The sequence below is a fragment of the Triticum dicoccoides genome, chromosome 6A (assembly GCF_002162155.2).
Source record: "Triticum dicoccoides isolate Atlit2015 ecotype Zavitan chromosome 6A, WEW_v2.0, whole genome shotgun sequence".
NCBI classification, from domain to species: domain Eukaryota; kingdom Viridiplantae; phylum Streptophyta; class Magnoliopsida; order Poales; family Poaceae; genus Triticum; species Triticum dicoccoides.
Window position 1 is genome coordinate 216,590,050 of NC_041390.1, and position 21,781 is coordinate 216,611,830.

At 45.0% G+C, this 21,781-nt stretch overlaps 1 long non-coding RNA gene and 3 other non-coding genes across 5 annotated transcripts; all 4 read left to right on the forward strand.

Moving 5' to 3' along the window:
* Positions 1 to 6,503: 6,503 nt before the first annotated feature.
* LOC119316637 lies at positions 6,504 to 10,336 on the forward strand. Of its 2 annotated transcripts, XR_005153125.1 has the most exons (4): positions 6,504 to 6,947; positions 7,595 to 7,723; positions 9,282 to 9,437; positions 10,046 to 10,336. It is a non-coding gene; the product is annotated as an uncharacterized LOC119316637 (long non-coding RNA). The 2 variants fall into 2 exon arrangements; XR_005153124.1 differs by lacking the exons at positions 9,282 to 9,437; positions 10,046 to 10,336 and having other exon boundaries at positions 7,595 to 8,208.
* Positions 8,293 to 8,389, forward strand: LOC119319781. The gene has a single exon (XR_005154635.1). It is a non-coding gene; the product is annotated as a small nucleolar RNA R64/Z200 family (small nucleolar RNA).
* LOC119319761 lies at positions 8,477 to 8,557 on the forward strand. The gene has a single exon (XR_005154618.1). It is a non-coding gene; the product is annotated as a small nucleolar RNA Z199 (small nucleolar RNA).
* Positions 8,732 to 8,810, forward strand: LOC119319762. Its single transcript, XR_005154619.1, has one exon. It is a non-coding gene; the product is annotated as a small nucleolar RNA Z199 (small nucleolar RNA).
* Positions 10,337 to 21,781: the final 11,445 nt, after the last annotated feature.

Genomic DNA, 21,781 nt, shown 5'->3' on the forward strand with positions numbered 1-21,781 from the left:
ACAACGGAGGAGGAGAGGTGTTGGGGAGGGGAGGGCTGCGCCTTGGAGGGTGGTGCGGCTGCCCTCCCCTCACCCCTCTATTTATAGGGGGAAGGGAGAAGGGGGCCGGCCCCCTAGAACCCATCTAGGGGGGGGGGGTGCGGCGGCCTAGGGGAGAGGGGAGAGGGTGGCTTGCCCCCCAAGCCAAGGGGGGCGCCCCCTCTAGGGTTCCCCCCTCAACCCTAGGCGCATGGGCCCAAGGGAGGGGGTGCGGCCAGCCCACCAGGGGCTGGCTCCCTGCCCCACGCAGCCCATGTGGCCCCCCGGGAGGGGTGGCCCCTCCCGGTGGACCCCCGGAACTCTTCCGGTGGCCCCGGTACAATACCGGTATGACCCCGAAACTTCCCGGTGTCCGTTTGACAACTTCCCATATATAAATCTTTACCTCCGGACCCTTCCGGAGCTCCTCATGACGTCCAGGATCCCATCCGGGACTCCTAACAACATTCGGTAGTCACATACTAGTCTTCCTAATAACCCTAGCGTCACCGAACCTTAAGTGTGTAGACCCTACGGGTTCGGGAGACAAGCAGACATGACCTAGACGCTCTTAGGTCAATAACCAATAGCGGGATCTGGATACCCATGATGGCTCCCACATGCTCCTCGATGTTGTCATCGGATGAACCACGATGTCGAGGATTCGATCAAACCCTGTATGCAATTCCCTTTGTCAATCGGTACGTTACTTGCCCGAGACTCGATCGTCGGTATCCCAATACCTTGTTCAGTTTCGTTACCGGCAAGTCACTTTACTCGTGCCGTAATGCATGATCCCGTGTCCAACACCTTGGTCACATTGAGCTCATTATGATGATGCATTACCGAGTGGGCCCAGAGATACCTCTCCGTCATACGGAGTGACAAATCCCAGTCTCGATCCGTGTCAACCCAACAGATACTTTCGGAGATACCTGTAATGCACCTTTATAGTCACCCAGTTACATTGTGACGTTTGATACACCCAAGGCACTCTTACGGTATCCGGGAGTTACACGATCTCATGGTCGAAGGAAGAGATACTTGACACTGGCAAAGCTCTAGCAAAACGAACTACACGATCTTTTATGCTATGCTTAGGATTGGGTCTTGTCCATCACATCATTCTCCTAATGATGTGATCCCGTTATCAATGACATCCAATGTCCATAGTCAGGAAACCATGACTATCTGTTGATCACAACGAGCTAGTCAACTAGAGGCTCACCAGGGACATATTGTGGTCTAAGTATTCACACGTGTATTACGATTTCCGGATAATACAGTTATAGCATGAATAAAAGACTTTTATCATGAACATTGAAATATAATAATACTTTTATTATTGCCTCTAGGGCATATTTCCAACAGTTTCTGGTTAATACAATTCTAGCATGAATAATAAACATTTATCATGATATCAGGAAATATAAATAACAACTTTATTATTTCCTTTAGGTCATATTTCCTTCACTACATGTTATGCCATTTTTTTCTTTCAGATTGGTATGTACACAAATGAGGCTCCGTCCAGCACCGCCACTGGATGTCGATCTTGGACCTGGCTGTGCGGCCAGAAGCGCCCCCTGGACCCGAGGAACCAGTAGAATCTCCGGCGGACCGCATTAGTGATCTCCCGGACAACATCCTTGGGGAGATCATCTCCCTTCTACCCACCAAGGATGGCTGCCTCACATAAGTACTCGCATCTTGGTGGCACACTCTGTGGTGCACTGCGCCTTTTAATCTTGACTGTCATCAGCTATATGTCGATGATGATTCTGAACTCCCCGGAGCCATCATCTCCTCCCACGAGGGCTCCGTTCAACGCATCTGCATCCCGGCATGCTACCTGCTGGACATACCCTGCACGGTGGCTGCCTGGCTGACATCCCGTCAATTCGATAAAGTCCAGCAGCTTGAGTTCTACCATTACTACTGTTGGGAATATGACTACTAGGTATGACCCGCCCAGGAGGGGTCGGGTCAACCTTCATGGCGGGTTATTAAAAGAAGCTCAGCGAATATACAAGGCGATAGTTTATTATAAGACTTGTAGTAGGCCCAAGCCAGAGGCGGCTTAAGGCCCATAATTGTAAACTGCCATGTATAAGTAAGACTTGTAAAGAAAGGCATGTAAGAGAAGTCACCGAGCCGGACACATTGTATGAGCCGGCCGGGACTCTGTAGGCCACCAGGCGTCCACCCGTACATATAAGGGGACGACCCGGCGGCGGCTTAGGGCAGAAAACAACAGATCGAGAGCCAAGCTAGCGTATTTCACTCCTTGGTCATCGAAACCTAGCAATACCACAACCACTGGACTAGGCTTTACCTTCACCGCAAGGAGCCGAACCAGTATAAACCTCTTCACTACAAGAAATATGTCAACTTATGACCTTCTCTTAGTGACCCCAGCTGAATTGGTCGTAAATTCACGGCCATTTCACTTGGAAGGGCTCAAACCCTGAAATTGCTTACACCAAATGGTCACAAAGCAGACAAGAGGCTCCAATGACCTTATTTCTACCTGATTACGACCAATATAAATGGTCATGAGGTTGTGAACATGGATGCATTGGTACTTATTGCTATGACAAGGCGCCACCTCATCAGTTTTGCCTATGTGTCATGTCCATGTGTCAATTTTTGCCCTAGGCTGTGAAGCAACCTATATTTCTGTCATTCCCAAAATTCCCCAAAAAATTGGGCATTCTTTACTATTCAAATCATTGCCTCATGACAATATTCAACTCCATTTGACTGCTAAATCTTCCTCGACAAATTTCCAAAGTTTTTGTTTAGCTCGAACTATTGTGAAGGAAGTACTGTCTAGGCATATCCTATTGAGCTGAATTTTTGCCACATCTTCTATATTCCCAAATCATAGCTCTCCACAAAATTTGAGCCCCATCTAACAACACATGTGATTGTGGCTTCAACATTCACATTTCCGTCCAGTGTGGTACGTTGCGAAGCAAGTGACACCTAGGCTCCTCCATTGGAGCTGCAAATTTTCCAAGATAGTGTCCTTAGTGGATGATCATCCTCGGGCAAAACTCAGGCCCATTGGCCATGTGCATTTCCTGTACCACTAATCAAACACTTGGGTGCTAATTCATGTTTGAGCTCGGTTCAGTCTCCTCGTGAGATTCTTCTATTGCCTTCTTCTTCCTGACACCTATCAGGGGAGTGCCCAACCCACTAGGCATGCCTAGGCCGCCCGTAATGCGTGGCAACACCACGGTCACGCGGTGACCACGCGGCGGGCATGCGAGTCTACGGGCTTTGGAGTTGGGGCCCTGGGCCACCATCCAAACCTCAACATATCGCCATCAAACCATGTATTTCTGATTAAATAGATACTTTTCTACCTAGAAATGATTTTTTGAAAAATAAAGAGCAAACTATGAGGCAGCTGCAGTTCAAATTTCTGCTGATAAAATTTCTCCCGTTTCCTGCTGAATCAGCAGAAATTTGTCTTTTTCACCAGAGGTGTATAAAAACGTTTGGCACCCAACCATTTTGTCAATTGAGCATTAAACATGGCCTAGTATTTTATAAAATTTATTTGGTCCAATTTTGCAACAAATATATGGTAGGTCCTTAACAAAAAAAACTCATTTTGGGCACTCGAAAAATGGAAAATTGATTTTTCGTCCAAAGAAAAAGGAAACTCCCTTAGGCAACATTGTTTGCCATTCCAATATGCACCCTTGTGCACAATATGAGATCATTTGAACAAACTATGCCATGAATGTGGCCATAAGATTGATCATTTGGCTTGAAAGCCATGAATATTCAGAGATGATAGCTCATTTCTGAGAACACTTTTTAAAAATAATTGCCGTATGACAAGTTTGTTATTTTTCCTGAGAACTTGGCCACATATAATGACACAATGCGAAGGTTTCTCAAATTTTTTTATTTTTTTTTTATTTTTTTATGCCCGTTTCAAAATGCGATCAAAACAGCGAGAATGACCGTTCCTAGCTAGTGGTTGATTCTTGAAATTTTTTTGGTGTTTCTCTGGTTAAATAGATACGTATGTACATATAAATGATTTTTGGAAAAAATAAATAGCAAACTATGAGGCAACTGCAGTTCAAATTTGACCCGCTTCCAACTGAATCGGTGGAAATTTGTCTTTTTCACGAGAGGTGGATCAAAACTTTTTACACCCAACCATTTTGTCAATTGTGCATTAAATATGTCCTAGTATTTTATAAAATTAATTTGGTCTAATTTTGCAACAATTATTTGGGAGGTCCTTCACAAAAAACACCTTTTGGGCACTCGAAAAATGGAAAATGGTTTTTTCGACCAAAGAAAATGAAAACTTCCTTAGGCAACATTGGTTGCCATTACAATATGCACCCTTGTGCACAATATGAGATCATTTGAACAAACTATGCCATGGATGTGGCCATAAGATTGATCATTTGGCTTGAAAGCCATTGATCCCAACATGTGATAGCTCGTTTCTGAGAACACTTTTTTAAAATAATTGTCGTATTGCAAGTTTGTTATTTTTCCTGGGAACTTGGCCACATATAATGACACAATGCGAAGGTTTCCCAATTCTTTGATTTTTTGAATTTTTTATGCCAGTTTCAAAATGCGGTCAAAACAACGGGAATGACCGTTCCTTGCTAGTGGTTGAATCTTGGAATTTTTTTAGTGTTTCTCTGATTAAATAGGTACTTATGTACCTAGAAATGATTTTGGAAAAAATAAAGAGCAAACTATAAGGCAATTGCAGTTCAAATTTGACCCGTTTCCAACTAAATCGGCGAAAATTTATCTTTTTCACGAGAGGTGGATCAAAACATTTTACACCCAACTAGTTTGTCAGTTGTGCATTAAATATGTCCTAGTATTTTATAAAATTAATTCGGTCCAATTTTGCAACAGTTATTTGGGAGGTCCTTCACAAAAAAACTCCTTTTGGGCACTCGATAAATGGAAAATGGTTTTTTCGTCCAAAGAAAATGAAAACTTCCTTAGGCAACATTGTTTGCCATTCCAATATGCACCCTTGTGCACAATATGAGATCATTTGAACAAACCATGCCATGATTGTGGCCATAAGATTGATCATTTGGCTTTAAAGCCATTGATCCCCACACGTGATAGCTCGTTTCTGAGAACACTTTTTAAAAATAATTGTCGTATTACAAGTTTGTTATTTTTCCTGGAAACTTGGCCACATATAATGACACAATGCGAAGGTTTCCCAATTTTTTGATTCTTTTTTGAATTTTTTATGCCCGTTTCAAAATGACGGGAATGACCATTCCTAGCTAGTGGTTGAATCTTGGAATTTTTTTGGTGTTTCTCTGATTAAATAGGTACTTATGTACCTAGAAATGATTTTTGGAAAAAATAAAGAGCAAACTATAAGGCAACTGTAGTTCAAATTTGACCCGTTTCCAACTGAATCGGCGAAAATTTGTCTTTTTCACAAGAGGTGGATCAAAACATTTTACACCCAACCATTTTGTCAATTGTACATTAAATATGTCCTAGTATTTTAGAAAATTGATTTGGTCCAATTTTGCAACAATTATTTGGGAGGTCCTTCACAAAAACTTATTTTGGGCACTCTAAAAATGGAAAATTGATTTTTCGTTCAAAGAAAATGAAAACTTCCTTAGGCAACATTGTTTGTCATTCCGATATGCACCCTTGTGCACAATATGAGATCATTTGAACAAACTATGTCATGAATGTGGCCATAAGGTTGATCATTTGGCTTGAATGACATGGATCTTCACGCATGATAGCTCATTTCTGAGAATACTTTTTTGAAATAATTATTGTATTACAAGTTTATTATTTTTCCTGAAAACTTGGTTACATATAATGACACAATGCGAAGGTTTTCAACTTTTTGATTTTTTCTAAAATTTTTATGCCCGTTTCAAAATGCGGTCAAAATGACGGGATTGACCATTCCTAGCTAGTGGTTTAATATTGGATTTTTTTAATGTTTCTCTGATTAAATAGATATTTATGTATCTAGAAATAATTTTTGAAAAAAATAAAGAGCAAACTATGTGGTAGCTGTAGTTTAAATTTGACCCGCTTCCTGATGAAACGACGGAATTTTGTCTTTTTCACCAGAGGTGTATAAAAACTTTTGACAACCAACCATTTTGTCAATTGAACATTAAATATGGCCTAATATATTATAAAAATGATCCGGTCCCATTTTGCAACAAATATATAGTAGGTCATTTACAAAAAAACTCAATTTAGGCACTTGAAAAACAGAAAATGAATTTTTTGACCAATTCAGATGATCATAACATCGTAGTGTATTCTGATTGGTCCGTGGACGCATCACGCGGATCATGCATCGAACACCGTCGGATGATCGTGGATCCAACCGCAGTCATCAGCCCTTCCACAACATTCCCGAAACCCTAGCTCTGTCATGTGGTAATTTTACATCCACCCCCCGCCTCCTTTCTTTCCCTCTCTCTCTTCTCCTCCTCTCCCCTTCCAGATCCGCCCTCGCCGCCACCCGCCCCTCCCCTCGCTGTCCTCGATCCAGATCGCTCCTCCCTCCCTCCCCTCCGGCATTACGACGCCCCGAAGCGTGCGTGCTCGCCGCGTGCTCGACGTGAGGATAGCGCTCCCTACCTCTTCTCCACCTCGCGCCTCGCAGTCGTACTACCAACCAACCCCGGCCGACGCAACTCCAGTCACTCCCCGCCTCCCGCGATGGTCGCCACGGCGAAGATCCTGCAGCGGCAGCTCTTCATCGAATGGCGCTGCTGAACCATCCCACGAGGGAGCTCCAGCAAGGCCGCTCGGGTGGTGCGTTGGACGGTCGCCGACCTCGCGTAACCCCGGTGCCGCACGGCTCCGAGCACCCGGCGACCTCGGCATACCGCAGGAGCGGACCCGACCCACAGGCAAAGGTGCGTTCATCCCCTTCTCTATATGGAGTACAACAGCCCACTAGCTGCCTGATGGGTACTGTCTCTGAATTTCCATCCCCTTCTCTTGCGCAAATGCATCCAACAATGGAGGAGATGAATCCATCCAATGCAACCAGCCGCTACTCTGCTTTCCACGCATTTGTCCTGTTTGATGAAATGCCTAGCTTGTACTACATTGCAGATTCGATACACTGTCACTCCCTAATGGATTAGAATGGTACTGTGTAAATTAGCATGTCTGAAACAACCAGGTTCCCTTTGGTAATCGAGATAACCTTTTACTCAGCATTATCCCAGGCAACTTTGGAACATCATCCAAGCTAGTTGTGAGGATTTTGTACAGTCCGCTGGTAGAGGTTCAGTTAAACGGTCTTTGACTGCCAATGTTATCATTTCTGTTAGCCCTCTGTATAAGAGGATGATTTGCCCACATAAATTGCTTTGTAAAGCTAAGCTTTCCTTTAGAATAAAAAATTGCGTTGTTGCTGATTTAAAACAAAAAAGCATTTTAACAAAAGACTTATTTATTGAAAAAGGGGTTCAACAGCGATGGTCCGAGTGTGGTTTGTTTCTCTACAATTTTTTGGAGTGTGGGCTATTTGATCTGACGTGGCTCGTCGACGCAGGGTGATCGAGGAGATGGGAAAGGCCTGGGCGAGTGGACCGGTCTGATCGGTTAGGGTGGCGACCAAGGAGCTGAGGATGTCGAGGAGGGCGGTGAACCCCGGCGGTCATGGAAAGGCGGCTGGACATGTGTAGGTGGAACAAAGAAACAATGAGTTTCTGTGCGACAACTTTGAGGATTGGATTATAACGTGAATTGGTTTCTGATACTCTGTCGCTCAAGTGTTAATTCTAGTCTTGTTTGCTCACCATTCGATGACTTTTGCTATTATTATAGTAGGGGCAATCAGCATGACTTCTTATGTGTTTCTTTTGCTATTATTATAGTAGGAGGTTGCTATTTTTTATTAGAACAAACATGAAATTGGTTGCTTTATTAGGCAACTCATTTTTTGTGCTATTTCCTGGAGCTTCGAGTGAAGAGTATGCTTGCAATGCCTGCCTTTTTTGTGTGCTACTTTTTTGTGTGCTATTCCCTAGTTTGGGATTTTCTCCCAATTCCTAGGCATCTAGTTCCTATACTAATATACTTGTACTGCTCATGCTGCTGTTGCTAGTGGTCTTGTAGCACAGCACATCACTTCTAGTTCCTATACTAATATACTTGTACTGCTCATCCAACTCTACTGATACATGTTTACACTGTTAATTATTGGTGAATGGTGATGTCTGTGGTCACGAGATCCTTTCCGCGGTTTGCAAAATGCTGTGATGAATCATGAAACCTATGACGTATGTCAGACTTCAGAGATGCCATTTGTCATTGATGAGAAGATATTTCATATTCTGAGCAATAATGTTTGCATTTCATACTGATAGTTGCCAAACTATAAATTGTCATAGCCTTTTTTTTTCTTGCTGTCGATGCATGCTTATATGTTTGAGGGTCAAGTGATGAGGAATAAACCATAATATGATGGAGCTCTTCTCCTCTGATTCTTAGTATTTAAGTCTCTGATGGTACCTCAACACCCTGATATGTTTGTGGCTTTCTATGCTATCCACATACTGAAGGAAGTCCTGCTATCTTCACAACAAATATAATTTTGCTTGAACGAGTTTATAAATTGAACTATCTCCACAACAAAGATATTTACCATTTGTAGTTCCAATCTAAAGTGTTGCTTGATTTCATTTGTGGTTCAAGTGATGATGAGAAACTGCAACAATATGACAGGAGTTACACTCCTGTGATTCGTAGTTTAAAGTATGATGATTTCTTATCTTCAAATAACCGTTGTCTTGTGAAATGCAATGCTGCTCACGTTCTTGTTTTCTTACGAATTGCTTGATGCAATTTCTAGGACGGGTTTCTTTGACACTGAGGGAGTATTGTCTTATTACTTGTATATCCATCAGCTGTTACTGTGCCTTTGTGGCGCAGTCTGAATCTCTGTAGACCGATCATATCTGAAGCATGAGCCAAGCACAGCATGTCTACAGTTTCAGAACAGAAAACCAATCATGCTATAAGTATTAAGCAACTCCATTGCAGTCTAATTTGTTCAGAATGGAGATGAAAACTTTGGTTGGTTTGCATCATACCTTATAGCCATATATATAAAGGTTCCATTTAACGTCTGAAGAATGCATACCTGATTTGAGTTAGACTCTAGTCTTGACTATTTTATGTAGGTGGCAACTGACAAGAGTGTCGGTCTAGCTCATCTGAAGTTTCTCTGTATGCAGGAGGGCGAGCTGGAGGAGCTTGAGAAGGGCGTGGAGCCTGCGTGGGAAAGCTTGGTCCACCTGCTCAAGCGCATCGTCGACAGGTTGAACGTCATTGACCACATCAAGGCTGTCAAGGACTCGCCCGACCTCTGTGCCGCCGTCGAGGATGTCCAGGTAGTCTCTTCTTCAGTCACACTGCCTGTGATCTGGACAAACGAAGTCGTTGATTGGTTAGCGCATCATCAGATGATGATGTTGTCTCTGTATTTCTTCTTTACTCCATGAATTAATCTTGATGAATGCTGCTTTTTTTGCACAAGCTAACAAGGACACTAGCTAGAGTGCACTGCTGCTCCTCTTCTTGCATGCAACATAATCTGAAATTCATTCAGTTCCACTGTGCGTAAACACTATAGTGTACAACTATCAACTTGTTTCACTATTCAGTTTGTCACCCATTCAGCTTACTTACTGGGGCATCTTTCTTGTAAGAGTTTACTTAAAATAGATTGTAGTTTCTTTCTTGTTTGTTTTGATACCCATATACCTTCCCTGTATTAGCTCTTTCCTTTTGTGCACGTTAATTCAGTGTTTGTGTTGATTTGATGCCAATGTTCAGAAACAAGATTTTTGATGGATGGGTTTATGTGTTCTGCTGGTATATATGCACGCTAGTATATATGCACACGGATTGGCCTTCATTATTTTGTATCTACTGTTAGATATATGCTGTTAGATTTGCTTTCATTTTGTACCTAACCATTTTGTTCTATAATGTGCAGATGCTGGCGTTTCATGTTTCGTCACGAGCATCAAGATGAAGAAGTCGGAAGAAGCATAGTCCAAGCTCATCGGAGCTAGTTCAAGGAGTAATGAAGCCCTTGATGCTGATCCGTATTGGAACAAATTGAAGCACGAACTGTGACACATATAGAGCTTGTTATACTGTAGAGCTTGATGCTCATCGGCTCATGTGACATATTGTACATCTGTAGAGCTTGTTATATTGTGATCGCATTTGTATGTGCTGATGTAACAGATTGTTGCTTCTTGTTATTTGAAGTATTACACCTGTTTTCTGTCTATTTTGATTTAAATATTGGTTGTTTAATTATTGGCATATTGAAATCTGAGGAACATGACCATGACAATAAGGACCCACAAACCAGAAACGAACATTTGGGACCCGCTTATCAGAATCTGGCAATTGGGACCCATTCGAAAAAGGAAAAAGAAGGGCCACAACCCAAAAATAAGAAAGGCCGAATTATAGGGCCTAACCCATGTAGCTTACCCAAATTGAAAGAAAAAACAACAACAAATGGGCTGAATTAATGGGCTCAGCCCATATAAACACCAAATTGGACCAGGCCGATTCTAATTTTTGACCTTTTCAATTGGTCGCAATTTTGCCACGTCAGATTGCCACGTCGGATCCGACGTGGCCTGGGCAAACAACCAGTGACCAAAACAAAAGGTCATGGGTTCAACGACCTTCTGTTAAAGGTCGCTAATTTCAGTTTACGACCGCCAGCTTTTGACCTTCTGTTTTTGGTCACAAAAAGGTCGCAAATGAAAAACTATGACCTTTCAGCGGCCAATAGTGAGGGTCACAAGTTGACATATTTCTTGTAGTGCTTGTGTCCTTTGTCCCGATTAACCCCTTTAAGCTTCCTAGTTGTGATGGCTCCACGACTACGTCCTTTCACTAGGACATCTGCCGTGACAATTCCACGACAGTTGGCGCCCACCATGGGGCCAGCGCACGATGGATTTGAGTTCTTGAAGGGCAGCTTCGAAGGGCTCAAGGGATATGCTGTGGGCCGGATGACCAAGAGTTGTCGCGGCAAGCTCTACATCGACGACGCAGGCTGGGGCCCCGAGGCCGGCTCAATCGAGTATGGGTATCGGGTCCCCTTCGGCGGAATCCACGTCTTCATCGGCCGGATCGGCGAGCCGGGACCTGAGACGGACATCTGCACCAATCTCATCGAGACGGCTCAGTGAGCGAGACCCGCCCGGGCTCAACCCACCGTGAGGCGTGCCTTCGAGGGTTGCATCCATGGAGGGGAACTTTCTGAAGGATCGGTGGATGGCAGTGAGACTGCTATTCACTCCGACGATGAGTCGTCCACATGCGAGACAGATTCTTTGTATCAACTACAAGATGGCGGGATTGGGGGCTGTTCCGATGGTAGCAGTATTCCGGACCCCTTTGAGCCGCCGAATCGATCCGGAATCTTCATGGCTAGCACTCAACCCGGGCAGAATTCTACGGCTGCGGCTGCAATAACCATCGGGTCGACGGCGACCGGGTCAGGAGACCCCGTGCACCCGCCGGCTCAGGTTCTGATAGATCTCATGGACAGGATCACGACCTTGTTGACCGTCGTGCTTGAGCCGGCAGATCAGGCTCAGCACGATGCAGAGATGGCACAGTTGCGTGGGAAGGTAACACAAGCTAAGGAGAACTTAGCAGCGGAGGAGGTAAGGATGGCTGCAGAGCGGGCAGCTCTAGATGCTCGTGCTCAGCAGCTTCAAGCAGAGACTTTCCGGCTTCCGGTGGATGTAAACGCATCAAATGAGGTCATGAGGAGAAGGCACCAAAAGGCTCAATCACGTCTGCCTCTGATTTATGATCCTAGGAACCTCTTTCACACACCTGGAGCTGGTCCCAGTAACTCGCCAGAGGCAAACCGGATCATAACACCCGGGACTGGAGTGCCGGTTCAGCCGCGGGCCATGGAACCCCCTGTGTGAATACCGCTCCACCTCATTGCACACCAATACCACCGGGTCACTTTTCTAACCCTTTGGAGAATCTTATCGCTGCGTCAGCTCGTTTGGCGGCTCTCCCGATGGAAGGCGACTCTCCGACAGCGATCGAAACACGACGGGTTAGAGAACTTCTTCAGACGGCTCTGTCACAACAGGATGCATATTCTTATAGTCGAGATAGAATCCATTAAACCCCTCGCCCAAGCCGGAGCCCAAGTTATAGCAGGCATATGGACTCAGTGGCCATGTCAAGCAACGCCCAGCACCGTAAGATGGATGCCAGCTCCGCGTTCTTAATGTTGGAGAAAAATTGCCGTTTTGAACCTCTGAAACAGAAGCTGGGGCGGCTCAAGCATGACTGTAATGACATGGGCCAGCTGATGGCGGCTCTCGTCAAGTACACCAATTCTGATAGTACCAAGGACCCCGTGTCTGACGAAGAGAAGACAGGGAAGGGAAAGAAGAACGGCAATGGCAAAGGTCACCGGCAGAACCCAGCGCATCAAGGAGGTAATAAACGTAAGGCTGACGGTAGTCTGGATTTTTGTGGATAATGCCAATGTACAGGGCAACAATCAACGACGCAAGGGGCGGCCACCTCCTCGGTCTGGCAGGTCAGGTCCCACCCTTGAGCAGCTACTAAACGAACCTTGTCCAAGACACGACACCCGGGAGAAGCCAGCTAACCATCTGTGGAAAGACTGTACGATCATGAAGGCTTTTAAGAATTCTAACATATTCGATGGTAACCATAGACCTGGCAGCGGCTCAGGCAGTGGCGGCTTTCATGGCTCGGGCGCCGGCTCAAGCGGTGGCGGTTTTCATTGCCAGGGCCATCAAGGCAGTCAAGGCAGCTATAATCAGCAATCCGGCCAGGGCAGTCAGCAGCAGCAGCAGTCCGGGTATCAGAGTAACCCAAAGCAGCTGAACGGTGGGCAGTATCATGTGTTCACCACCAGTTTGTGCAAATGGGACCAGAAACTTCATAAGAGGGCTATAAATGCTGTTGAGCTGGCGGTTCCATGTTATTTGAGATGGTCTGAGCAACCTATTGTATGGAGTAGGGAAGATCATCCTCTCCGGGTCGATAATTTGGGTCATCTGGCTTTGGTGGTGGCACCTCAGGTTGGCGGATATAAGTTCACTAAAGTGCTCATGGACGGAGGCAGTAGCATCAACATCCTTTATTATGAGACGTTCCATCGCATGGGGTTGACTGATAAGAGTCTTAAAACACCCAACACTTTTTTTCATGGGGTAGTGCCTGGTAAGTCGGCGTACCCGGTTGGTAAGATTGAGCTAGAAGTGGCCTTTGGGGATGAGTATGATTCTAGGGCTGAGAAGTTAACTTTTGAAGTGGTTAAGATCAAAAGCCCATATCACGCTCTGTTTGGTCGGCCGGCTTATGCTAAGTTCATGGCTCGGCCGTGTTATGTTTATCTGTAGCTCAAAATGCCGGTTTATAAAGGCACCATCACAGTACATGGAAGCCGGAAGATATCCCTGAAATGTGAAGAAGGTGATGCGGCTTATGCCGAATCTGTTTGCGCAACGGAGAAATTGAAGTTTTATAAGGATAACGTTGACCCGGCGGATATGACATCTTTGAAGAAGCCAACTACGGAGCATGAGCCGACGCTGAAATTTAAGTCTGCTGATGATACTAAGATGATTGATTTTGTGCCTGGCGACTCATTCAAACAGTTCATTATCAGTGCCAATTTGGATCCAAAATAGGAAGGCGCGCACATCGAGTTCATCCGTGAGAACTGGGACATCTTTGCATGGAAGCCTTCTGACATGCCGGGTGTACCGAGGGAACTCTCCGAGCACACTCTCAACATTGATCCAAAGTTTAAGCCGGTGAGGCAGTTTTGTCAGCGGTTTAATGAGGAAAGGAGTAAGGCTATTGGAGAAGAGGTAGCCTGGCTCTTGGCGGCCGGGTTTATTGTTGATGTTTTTCACCCAGAGTGGTTAGCTAACCCGGTGCTTGTACTAAAAAAGAACGGCACCTGGCGTATGTGTGTGGATTACATAGATTTAAACAAAGCTTGTCCGGCTGATCCTTTTGCTCTCCCTCGTATTGATCAAATCATTGATGCTACGGCAAGATGTGAGTGTTTGAGTTTTTTGGATGCTTATTCTGGTTATCATTAGATCAAGATGGCAGTTAAGGACCAGGAGAAGACAACTTTCATCACTCCGTTTGGAGCCTTCTGCTATGTGTCTATGCCTTTTGGGCTTAAGAGCGCCCAGGCGACTTATCAGCGATGTGTGCAGAACTGTCATCATGACCAGATTGGGCGTAATGTTCATGGTTATGTGGATGATATAGTGGTTAAATCCAGAGCAAAGGAAACCTTGGTAACTGATCTAAAGTAAACCTTTGATAACCTCCGGGTCTACAAGATGATGCTTAACCCGGCCAAGTGCGTTTTTGGAGTCCCAGCTGGCAAGCTTTTGGGCTTTTTGGTGTCTAGTAGAGGCATTGAGGCTAACCCGGAAAAAATCAAGGCGGTTACATCTTTGGCTAAACCGGCGTGTATCAATGATGTTCAGCGGATGGCGGGTCGTGTTGCAACTTTGAGCCGGTTCATAAGCGGGTTGGGTGAGAAGGCTATGCTGTTGTATCAAATGATGAAAAAGACGGATGACTTTGTCTGGAGTGACGCTGCCGACTCCGCCTTTGAAGGTTTGAAAAGACAGCTTGCTGAGCGCCAGTTCTTGCTGCCCTCGTTGAGAAGGAGCCGCTATTGTTATATGTGGCTGCTAACTCACGATCCGTCAGCGTGGCCATTGTTGTGGAGCGCAAGGAGGCTGGCAAGGAACATCCGGTTCAACGACCGGTTTACTACGTCAGTGAGGTGCTCATTGAATCCAAGCAAAGATACCCACATTGGCAAAAGCTTGTTTATGGGGTGTTCATGGCAAGCCAGAAGCTTAAGCATTACTTCCAGGGTCATCCTATCACTGTGGTTAGCTCTGCTCCTTTAGGAGATATTATTCAGAATAGAGAAGCCACAGGACGAGTCACCAAGTGGGCCATTGAGCTTGGGTCTCATAATTTAAAGTATGTGCCACGTACGACCATTAAATCTCAAGCATTGGTGGACTTCATTAACGATTGGCCGGAGTTACGGATACCCAAAGAGAAGCCAGACAACACATATTGGACGATTCATTTCGATGGGTCCAGGCAGTTGGAAGGCTCGGGGGCTGGAGTTGTTTTAACTTCTCCTCGAGGTGACAAGTTTTGTTATGTGTTGCGATTGATGTTTCCTTGTACTAACAACGCAGCAGAATATGAGGCCTTGCTCCATGGTCTTCGAATGGCTAAAAAGATGAGTTTAAGCCGGGTACGGTGCCTTGGCGACTCAGATTTGGTGGCTCAGCAGGTGTCAGGCAAGTGGGATTCCAAGGACCCTCTCATGGCGGCTTATCGCCGGAAGTTGATGTTGTTGCTGGACATTTCAAAGGTTATGAGGTGGAGTACATTGACCGCAGAAAAAACGAAGCGGCTGATGCTTTAAGCCGGTTGGGATCTCAGCGTAAGCCGGTGCCACCTAACACTTTTCTAGATGTTCTGCATAATCCTTCTGTCAAATTGCCTACAGAGGAAGATTCGGCCGTTCCAGACCTGGAGGCACAGTTAGTGGCGGCTCTTCATGTTATTCCAGATTGGACATTACCGTATTTGGCTTACATGACCCGGGGTGAGTTGCCAAAGGATGAGACCTTGGCTCGATAGATAAACCGGCGGTCTAAGTCAATGACAATTTCCAATGGTGAGTTGTATCATCGCAGCGTCACTGGAGCGTTTCAACGTTGTGTCTCTCCTGAAGAAGGTCAAGAAATTCTTCGTGAGATCCATGAAGGGGATTGTGGTCATCACGTCGGCTCAAAGTCTCTTGTGGCTAAAGCTTTTCGTCATAGTTTTTACTGGCTAACGGCTCACGCTGATGTAGAGGATCTGGTCAGGAGGTGTGATGGGTGTCAAAAATTTGCACGACGAGCGCACGTGCCGGCTCAAGAATTGCGGATGATTCCAATCACTTGGCCATTTGCAGTATGGGGGCTTGACATGGTTGGACCTTTTAAAAGATCCAAGGATAAAAAGACACATCTTTTGGTGGCAGCTGACAAATTTACAAATTGGGTTGAGGCAGAGCCGGTTAGTACGTGTGATGCAGCCACGACGGTTCAGTTCATGAAAAAGGTGATCTTTCATTTTGGCTTTCCACATAGCATTATAACTGATAATGGTACTAATCTGTCCAAAGGCGATATGGAGGAGTTTTGTCAACGTGAGCATATCCGTCTTGATGTTTCGTCAGTAGCTCACCCCCAATCCAATGATCAGGCTGAGAGAGCAAATCAGGAAATCTTAAAAGGTCTCAAGCCCTGGCTTATGGTTCCTTTACAACAGACGCCGGGTTGTTGGGTAGAGGAGTTACCCTCAGTGCTATGGAGCATCAATGCCACTCCTAACAGGTCTATGGGCTATACGCCTTTCTTCATGGTTTATGGAGCTGAAGCAGTCCTGCCTAGTGATATTCGTCATGACTCGCCCCGTGTGGCGGCTTACGTTGAAGCTAATAATGAACAAGCACGACAATACGCACTTGACTTGTTAGATGAAGAGAGAGATTTGGCAGCAGCCCGGTCAGCAATTTACCAACAGGACCTGCGCCGTTATCACAACCGCCGGGTTAAGTCCAGAACCTTTCAAGAAGGTGACCTGGTGCTCCGGCTCATCCAGGATCAATCCGATGCACACAAGCTATCCCCACCTTGGTAAGGACCCTTTGTGGTCAGTAAGAACCTGAACAATGGGTCATATTACCTTATCGACGTTTGAGAGCATAAAGACTCACGTAAGTCAGAGGAGGAACCCGCCGGCCGTGGAATGTTGCTCAGCTTCGGCCATACTATACTTGAGCCACTGGCTCTCACCATGTACATACTTTGATATGTTATGATAAGTAATAAAGCAGGACCTCTGTCCTTTTTCCTCCTCAATGGTTATATATTTTTATTATTTTCATAATTCAAACAACCATTAGGGGGCTGATCGTATCCGAATCTAGCTTAACCCTTTTGGTCCGGCTCATGATCGTATTCGAATCTAGCCGTAAACCTCATGGTCACTTGGGGGCTTCCTGTTCAAACATAGTTCATATTCGAACCAAAGAGAACATAGCTGTCGTAACCCTCTTGACCGGCACAAAGCCAAACTCACTAGGGGGCTTCTTGATCATATCCGAATCATAGCTTCACCCCTTTTGGGTCCGACTTGGATCGTATTCGAATCAGGGTCGTTAAAAACCGCTCAAGGTCAATTGGGGCTTCCTGTTCAAACATAGGTCATATTCGAACCAAAGAGAACATACCTGTCGGTACCCTCTTGATCGGTGCAACGCCAAAACCACTAGGGGCTACATGGTCGTATTTGAATCCTAGCTTAACCCCTTTGGTCCGGTTTACTGATCGTATTCGAATCAGAAGCCTCCAAATTATTATTAATGTTTTTTACATCATTTTGAAACATCCTATTTTGCTTTCCTGATTTTTGTTGTCTCAAAGCTAACTGCATGTATGGTTTCAATTTGAACCGGCTCGGTTACTTGACAATGAGTGGCCATGGGATAACAATTATCAGGTATATCAAGGTGTTGGATTCTACAAACATTAGGGTCATCAACCTTATTGTACGAGTCATATAAGCCGGCAATTCAGAATCAAAGAACATAGGTATGACATTGTTGTTCATAAACAGGTTTATCTGTATCTTTTTGTTAATCAAAGGTTTTTTCAGCCTTGTTTGTCTTACATCTGGTCCTATTTTTTATACCATGATGATTTTATAGTTATGTATCGGGTGTTTTTGACCCATCTAGTGATCAACTGCCAGGATAGTTTTTTATCTTTTGCATACGGGAACAAATTCAAACACTGCAGATGCGATCGCAGATATAATGCATATATTGACCTTACGAGTAAAAGGTCATATGCAACATCCTATGCACGATGGCATAGGCAAAATATGCAGTTTTCAAACTAACCTATTACAAGGCATTGAGAGCCCAAAAGGTTAGACTGTTTTCTCTCTTAAGTAGGTCTCAAGCTAAAGGCTGAATTATTCAGATGGTTATGATTCCTCCCTTGCTGGCTCACCTCCATCCACTGGCTGGAAGCTAGGATTGGACCAGTCAAAGCCGTTCATAGCAATGAACTCAGCCTCATCGTTAATTAGGCCGACCGGGTCAATTTCCGGGGCAAAAGTGTGTTGGCGAACCGGCGGGATAAGATCCGTCACTTTATAAGAGGGAGTCGCCATCTTTTTATTCTCCACATCAAAACCCGACTGATATTTGTCGATGTTGGTCTCCTCGCCAAGAATGGTAGCTTGAGGACGAACTCCCCTCACACAGGCAATAAAGTCATCTTGCTCAAACAGAGTCCCGTCTTCCTTTACGGTAGGGTACCCCTTAGCCACGTCCACCGGGTCTAAATCCGTCACCCATGCTTTGGAGCGGCTCAGGGCAGTCAGGGCTCCGGCTCTTGCACAAGACCATTTGACCTCTTGAAATCTGGCGGGTAAGATGGATAGCTTCTTCAAAACATCACTCAAATGGTTGGGTCCTTGGTTGGTAGGGAAGATCGTAACAAGTGCCCGTTGAGCCCCAGTGTACAGTTGCTCCACCAACGTATAAACCGCCTTCAGTTTTGTCACACTATTTTGACTCAGATTGTTACTCCGTGGACCTGTGAGTGTTTTAACAAAGGTTCAGCAAGCGGTTTATATTCCTGGTCAAAATAAGAGTATAAGTTATTAATGCAAATGACTGACCAAAGATTGCGGAGGCCATTTGAGACACACGGTTTTTAAGCCGGTGAGCTTAGTGGTAACTTCCTTGAGAGCCGTTTCTGCTGTCTCAGCATGTTGTATCAGCAAGGCCTTCTCATCAGCCCAGGATTTCTTCTTTGCATCCAAACTGGTCTTCAGTTTTTCAGCTTCAGAGAGGCTCAATTGAAGTTTGGAGTCAGCAGTCTTTATCTTCGCTTCTTGATCCGCCAGCTGGGTCTTTGCATCCGTTAGTTGAGAGCTCAATTCAGTTAGGGCGGTCTACAAACATGCACAGGTGTGTCAAAATTTAAATAAAAGTTATACTGATTAAAGTCCCAAGTGCTTTGCAACGCAACACCACTTGGTACTTAGGGGCTAATGTCTGCCAAAGAAGTTCCTTTTTTCCAGGCTTAAAGTCCCAAGTATTTTACAAGTAACAACACTTGGCACTTGGGGGCTAATGCATGACCTTTTGAAAGTTTTTTCATATTAAGCCGGATCACACTATTTATTTCGACTAATTCAAGATAGTTATGAAGATTAAGTATCGGCTCATTTGTGATAAATTGAGCCGGCCCTTGGGGACTACAAGTGAAAGTTAAAGCTAGATTTAAGGAAAATCTAAGACAGGGTATCAAACTGTATCACAAGTCTACAGATCATTCAGATTCCTCATAATCCGGAGACTTGGGGGCTGGCAGAGCAAATATAAGATGGTGAAAGTCGGCGAACATACCTCATATTTTAGCTGAAGTTTCTTGCCATCTCAATTTCCGAGTCACGGCTAGAATGCACATGACTAAGGTAGCCAGACAGCACGTCACTAATGTTCAGATGAGCGTAATGAGAGACATCAAACTGCACCTTCTACCTCTCTAAAGCCTCTTCTTTAGCAGAGTGCCGGGCCAATACAGTGGGGTTGCGCGGCTTAACGAGTCGACTACCAGTAATCAAGACATCATTGTCAGAAGTTGTCGGCGGGTTGGCAGAGTTAGATGGTTCAGTGATAGCCGGATTAAGTGTGGTTTCATCAGCTGATGACTCAGGAGGGTCCAATTGAACATGAATAGCCGAGTCTTCTGGCGCTTCAGATTGATCAGGAGGAGTTGGTACTGCCGGTTCAGGTGCAGGATCTTTCGGGTTTTCTGCCGGCTTAGTCACCTTAGCTCTCTTGGACTTTGCTTGACCGCTAAGAAAGATTTTATGAGACAGTTAGTATAATAATGTAGTTTTTAAAGATGCAGAAGAAAGATGATTGTCCTTACCCAGGGGCAGTCTTGAAAGCCGGAAATTGAGTTTGTGACGAGTCGCCAGAAGAGCGAGAAATTTCCTGCAAAGGTAAAATGAAGTTAAGAAAATAAGGAAATAGATTCATAGATAAAAACAAAGGACAAAGGTGAAAGAAACCTCATTCTGGCGTTTCCGAGGAGTTTTTTGTAAGTCAAAAGGTGGTTCATCATTGTCATTAGTCCGGGCCTGATGGCGGCTCTCATGTTGCTGCTTTTTCAAAAGAAAATGAGGGTCCAAATAAGCCAAAGGGTGCGAAAACCTTACTTTCCGGGTTACCAGTCGAAGTTTCTGTCTTGGCAAAGGGGCTGAGTCGGAGGAAATAGTTACCTCTTCTTCCACGGCCTGGCTGGCCCCCATGTCGTCCTGGCAATAGTCAGTGTCAATAAGATAGTTGAAAAATTGGCCAAGGGAGTCAAGGGCTACCTCCGACTCAGAAACATCATCCAGCTGGAATATGTTAGATGCAGTCTTCTTCTTCTTGGGCTTCCGGGTCGTTCTCCTAGCGGCTATGGCAGCGGCTCTAGCCTTCTTGGCAGTGGCTCTAGCCTTCTTGGTAGCTTCATGATCATACTTGGCCTTCCAGAAGTCAGATTTGGCCTATAAACAAATAAACAGGTTAAAAGGTCATGCAAGTATTTAAACTACTGAGGGAAACACAAAAAGAGAAAGAGGTTAGGGGGTCTTACCCCTGGTGCCGGGTTATGTTTGCAGAAGGGGTTTAATCCAACCTTACTGCAGTCCTCGTATTTTCCGTTCACAAGGATGGTTGATATTGGAACAATGTCTTCTTCAGTCAATTGAAGAGAGCTATGACACAGAGAGTCATCTGGGCCTCCGCCATATTCATACATTAACTTGGATCAGCGGCTCAGAGGGATGACCCGCCATGCGACCCAGCAACGAATCAGGTCAACTCCAGTTAAGCCATTCCCCAATAAATCTTGAATCCTTTTGATAGATGGCTTAGAGGGAGCACAAACTTAGAGTCAAGATGCTCCACGCGGTAACCCGACAGTGGTTTTTCATCAGCTGATGATATATCTTGGCAGTAACCAAGTTTGGTTCCAATCTTTAGGATGGCTTGGTAAGGCCAGTAAAGGAAAGACCGCACCCTGTCAGCGTTGAATCGAGATTCCGCCAAGTTCCAAGATAGGACCGTTGGTGCACTCATTCTAGCGGTTCAAATAAAAGTACTCTCTGAAGAGCTCCACAGTCGGTTCTTCTTGAAGATATACCTCACAAAGAACTTGAAAATTGCAGATATTGGATATAGAGTTGGGTCCAATATCTTGTGGATGAAACTTGAAAAAATGCAGAACGTCTCGGAAGAACTTTGAGCCGGGTGGTGAGAAGCCCCAGTTCATGTGATCAGTGAAAACGATAACTTCACCGTCTTTGGGCTGAGGTCGTTCTTCGTCCGGGCCAGGAGCACGATAAAACATCATGTTTTTCTCTGGCAAAAATCCTATGGTGACAAATTCCTTCAAGGTATCTTCAGTAACTGTGGAAGGGACCCAGTTGCAGACTGTTGGCGCTTTGGACGGCATGATCAAAAAAGGGCAAGCTGAAAAGAAAGTAATTTGCTGGTTCAATTTATTGATGA